This window comes from Amblyomma mixtum, chromosome 1 (genome assembly GCF_055824585.1).
Source record: "Amblyomma mixtum isolate Tamu chromosome 1, ASM5582458v1, whole genome shotgun sequence".
NCBI classification, from domain to species: domain Eukaryota; kingdom Metazoa; phylum Arthropoda; class Arachnida; order Ixodida; family Ixodidae; genus Amblyomma; species Amblyomma mixtum.
This window is the reverse complement of record NC_143012.1, coordinates 262,182,913-262,188,317: the sequence shown is the minus strand read 5'-3', so window position 1 is coordinate 262,188,317 and position 5,405 is coordinate 262,182,913. Positions and strand designations below refer to the sequence as shown.

Sequence of the window (5,405 nt, the reverse complement as noted above, 5' to 3'; positions counted from 1 at the left end):
ATCCTCTACGATGCCAGGGTGTGCACACAGTATGAAGCCTATTTCATTTTTAGTCTCACCATTGGGGCTTTTCCACGTCCACTTCCTGTTTGCTCGTTTGCGGAAGAAGGTATTCATAATTCGTAAATTATTTCTATCTGCGAACTCTACTAATAACTCTCCCCTACTGTTCCTAGAACTTATGCCATAGTCACCTACCGCCTTGTCTCCAGCCTGCTTTTTACCTACCTTTGCATTAAAGTCGCCCATCAGTACAGTGTACTGTGATTTTACTTTGGTCATTGCCGATTCCACATCCTCATAGAAGCTTTCAACTACCTGGTCATCATGGCTTGATGTAGGCGCATAGGCCTGCACCACCTGCAGTTTGTACCTCTTATTAAGCCTGATTACGATAGCTGCCACTCTCTCGTTAATACTGTAAAACTCCTCGATGTTGCCAGCTATATCCTGATTAATGAGGAATCCCACACCTAGTTCTCGCCTATCTGCTAATCCACGATAGCACAGTACATGCCCGCCCTTTAGTACTGTATACGCCTCATCTGTCCTCCTAACCTCACTAAGCCCTATGACATCCCACTTAATACCGGCTAATGCCTCCAATAGCACTGTTAAGCTAGCCTCACTTGATAAGGTTCTTGCGTTAAACGTTGCCAGGTTCAGTTTCCAATGGCGGCCTGTCCGGAGCCAGAGATTCTTAGCACCCTCCGCTGCGTCACAGATCTGACCGCCGCCTTGGTCAGTTGCTCCGCAGCCAGTGGGGACTCAGGGCCGAGGGTTAATTGGTTTGTTCATAGAAGGTTGTGGCCAAGTACTACACCAGGGTGGCCAAATCCTGTTCTGGTGAGGAAGTGCGTTGTCGGTTCTGGTCACCGATATCAGGCCGCACTCCAAACCTGGTTATGCAATTCCATCGACACGCGGTTTTTTTTTTTTAATCTGGTGGAGAATTGCGTGTCACCGGGATTCGAACCCCGGTCCTCTTGCACGCGAGGCGGATGCTCTACCTCTACGCCATCGCTGCAAAATGGAGTCTGATAATGAAGAATAATGCGTGCAGGCAGAAATTTCTGGCTGCATGTTTTCTTCTTAGCACTGACAAGGGAGACATTAGCATTTGTAGATCACCCCGTGCTTTTCTCCTGTGACAGGTGTAGAATATATAGTAGGATTTTCCCCGTCATATAGATTTGGTTTCAGAAGCGAAACGATGCTGCGGCTTCAAACATTTATAAAGGACCCGCCAGGCTTAAATCAACTAGAATACAGCTGACGCTTCGGCTGTCTCCTTCCCTACTGTGCTTACTCGATCCTTTTGCAAGATACAAAAGATCAATGTATAAGCGAGCAGTACTAAATTCGTAGTGTTTCTATCAAACGTTATCTTCACTGAACTATGGCATCAGTAATCGTTCGGCTGCTGAAACCGCAACCGAAACAGTGCCAAAGAAGAAGCTCAATTAGAAATTGCATATCGGTTGCAGGCTATCACAGTTTTTGGGATCGATTTCTTAATGTCTTACCCATAAATTCTACGAAGAAAGCATTAAAGGGTAATTTGGTTTTACACCTTTAACAGATCAACTTTTCCTCAAGTTTTAAGTAGCTTATACTGCGTGCTCATCTATTTTTGAACTAATTGAAACGCAGCATCTGCGCCGAGTCCCAGGGTCGGCACTGGCGACGGCCCCCGGCTGGTGTTGGAACCTCCCAGCGTTGTGCGGTTCTCGAGCGAGTCTGGCACCGTCCTCCAGTGCTCTGCACAGGGACGGCCGACGCCAAGCATCACGTGGGGTCTCGCCGATGGAAGCCCTGCACATGTGGTGAGAGCAGACCTAACTCTAGTGATGGCGCTGAAATCCTATAACTTTATACATCATCGCATCTTGAAGCCGCTAAAACTAATCACCACAAATACTAGTCACCAACTACCCCACCTCTATCTGTTAGGTTACATCACTGCCTCACATCCTCACTTTCTGTCTTTTTGTGCCATTCGTTTTCTCCTTCCCTGAGATATGATTTTTCCGGGTTTAAAGGTTTCTTGACTCTCTTTCTCTCTTTCCTTAGCAGCAGCATGACGAAAAATAGCGTCTTTGCTTAAGCTCTCACCAGTGCTTAAGAGCGATTTTACTTTCGATCTTTCTATACGTTACAAAATCCTGGAGGTGATGAGACACTTGTGGCGATACCGTCCTCTTGGCATAATTTAAATTTTATGCACTAAGTATTAGGAAATAATTAACATACTATCGTTTGAAAGCACATGTAATGCTAGAGGCTCGTGTACTGTGCAAAGACAGCCCACTTTAAAGAACTCTAGGCGGTCGCAATTATCTGTAGCCCTTCAATACGATGTCGCTCGTAGCCTGAGTTGCTTTGCGACGTTAAACACCATAAACGATAAACGAAACGTAAGAAAACTCAAGCCAGGAAGCCGCTACAGACAGGAGTCTAAAAGCTAGCGGTGACCGTTGAAAAACTGGCGTTTGATGTCTATGTTTACGCCTGCACGCGACGCAACGAACTCTTGATACCACGGACAGGAAAGGAGGAAAGAAGGAGTGCACTGCGCAGTGTATGCTGCCTAAGCCCTGAGGTAGATTTCTATCACTGAAATACGTAATACCTACAGCTGGCAACGGAACCAATTTCCACTTCAAAACATGTGAATTTCTAGCATTTACGAACATTTTAACCAAGTTATCGATATCCTGTCAAGACCTCTCAAGAAACTAAACACATCCTGCACTACATTTAAAAGCCTGCTCCCATTGCTAACTACATCAAGTGACTGCCCTTTGCAGCGGGAATATTCCTCTGTTGCCACGAGTAAGCATTTCTTATATTTAGTGACCGAAATCTACACCGGAACTCGGTAGCATACCCCGTCCGTAAAAGGGAGAGCTCTCAAGAACAGTTTACTCCCTTTTACTTTATTATAGTGTTATTCTAGTTTAGAGTTACGGTGATTTTACCTGAAGTGAAGTTTATGAGTGCCGAGCTTACTCACTCATATAATTAGTATGAATAGCGGGTGTGAGCACTGATGAAAAAAGTCGTAATGACCTCTATAATTTTTTTAACGAGAGTTATGAATGCAGTACTTAAAGTGTGAAATAAACACTTTAATGTTGTTCCTGAATCCGATCGTATAAAGTATTCCTCAAAAGAGTGATCCGAAGTGGCGTAGTTTGCCCGCGTGACGTACAGCCCCAGTCAAAATGTAAATACATGCAACTTGGCAAAGAAACCTAATTTCTTTCTAAAGAACAATTTTTTCTTACATCGAGTGCTGTAATTCTTACTTATGGTATGCGGCTGCTAATACATCTTGCCGGTTTCGTGCTAGCATGGCAGTGATATTAATATTTTTTTTGTCTCATCAGTGTTCTCTTCCATGCTCTTTTGACTGCTCTCTGAAATCAGTGTCTTCCGCAATCGCTCCATTGTGCACTTTAAGCAGTATACTTCACGAAAGCACCCGGAATGGCCACACAGGTTCCTGGTCTTCGGGAGTTCCTCACGGACGGATCGCTGGTGCTGCGGCCCTTTCAGAGTTCGCAATTCCGCGCCGAAGTGCACTCGGCTACGTACCGTTGCGTGGCTGCCAACGAACTGGGACAAGTCAAGAGCCGCTTGGTGCACGTCCGCGGTGGTGAGTGCTGAGCGTTTTCTTGCCCCGAAGCAATGTTTAAGAACATGACCAAAGGGTGAACCCTAAAAAAAAGCAAGTATTGTGAAAGGTGGCCGTTTGGGAGCCCGAAAAGAGTTGAAGGTCCCCATGATTCCAGCGGCGCATCATTTGTGAGTACAACTGTTTTCGATGACATGATCAGCGCTACTTGTGTGGTTGTCGAATTTGTTCCTGAGCTGCCTTCTAAGACTACTCCCTAGAGGCAGTTAAAATGGCATGTCGGCGTATCTCAAAAATTTTGAAATGGCGCTAATTTAAGTTGAGAGAATTGCAACCACCGTGCCAGACAAAAGTTCCCGCTATTCTTTAAATCCTCCACTTGCCACCAGCTACGCTCGAGAGGGGCAATCTGAAGGGAAGGTAATCTTTGTCACGTCAAGAAGCCATAAGGTGTCTACAGTGGACGCAACAAGTACTGGCGTTCGAGGAAGAAGGCGCAGCCTGAGGCTGGCTGGCACAGCAACAACCCGGTTGCTTCTTACCGTGGAAGCTGGAAGGCGAGGAGGATAGTGAGCTAAGCAGAGAATCGAATATAGCAGACAGGCGGGCACGCGACCGGATACCACTCATGTTGAATTGGTTGTGCGCGAACCACCTTCAAAATCGAGTGTCGATAGATACTGAAGATCAGACATGTTCTAGAAGACCAAGTGTGCAACAGAGGCAGTTGCAAAGACGTACCATGAAGATTAAATGTGCAATAAAGGTGACATAAAGAAATGTGTACTATCTGTTGTGTCGTGCCATATCCGGAAATTCTGGAAAAGCGCATTTCATCTGCAGCATGCTGTTAATGAACGCAATTTTTTTCGCATATCTAAGGATTGCACCTTAAAAAAAATGTCCCGTCCTCCTTCCACCGGTGCTTGTAGCTTTCTGCTATCTATTATCAAAACCGCACCCCACTGTTTTTTATAGCAGTCTTTAGAATTCAATGCGAGCGCTGTAGAAAGTTTAAGAGCACGAACTTGCTACGCATCAGAAGATTAAGCCTCTGGCATTAATATGTTCATAACGTATAACACAATATTCTACATTCCCACTGGTTTTCTATGGCAGTCCTAACTACTCGGTAAACGCGCAGGACCAACTTTAAAAGCAGGTGTTTGCAGGGGTGGACGGGTAGATCATTCTTATGAAAGTGTTCATAACACTACCTTAGAGTATCCTACAGTTGCCTCAAAATTACTGTCCAAACACACTCGACTGTTTCTTGCATGGCAGTCATAACTACTACTAATACTAGGTGCAGGACCAGAACATATTTAAAACCAAGATTTCGGTAGGCATCGAAGGTTATAACACATTATTCAATATGTTCAGAACAGGTGGTAGATTACAGTATTACACACCTGCCTTCAATTAAAAGTGATGTGCAAGAAAGCTAGACTCATTTCAGTCCGATCGACCCACCAACACTAGCCCTTTTTTTTCACTGAAACAAGTTTAAGCACTAGCGCAGATTGGTGCGTTTGACATGGCGATCGTACTGTGCGCCTACTAATAAAATTATCCATGCAAGTTTGGTTGCGCTACGTTTGATTTCAAGTTGGTTAAATATACTTTTTAAACAAGCACGAATTTCCTGGTTTCTCAGGTTTAAACACTGCTCTTTGAAGCTTTGTCCACAAGCACTGAATAAAACGTGTGTGCGCGCTCGCGCGCGCGCGCGCGCGCGTGTGTGTGTGTGTGTGTGTGTGTGTGT

The 5,405-nt window shown here is 45.1% G+C and overlaps 1 protein-coding gene across 1 annotated transcript in view; it reads left to right on the top strand.

Moving 5' to 3' along the window:
- Positions 1 to 3,513: 3,513 nt before the first annotated feature.
- The window catches only part of LOC149371592 (cell adhesion molecule Dscam1-like), a 101,152-nt gene continuing 99,260 nt past the window's right edge, over positions 3,514 to 5,405 (top strand). Inside the window, exon 1 of the mRNA XM_089565861.1 lies at positions 3,514 to 3,661. The gene's annotated coding sequence lies outside the window, so the exon portion shown is untranslated. The remainder of the gene's footprint in view (positions 3,662 to 5,405) is intronic.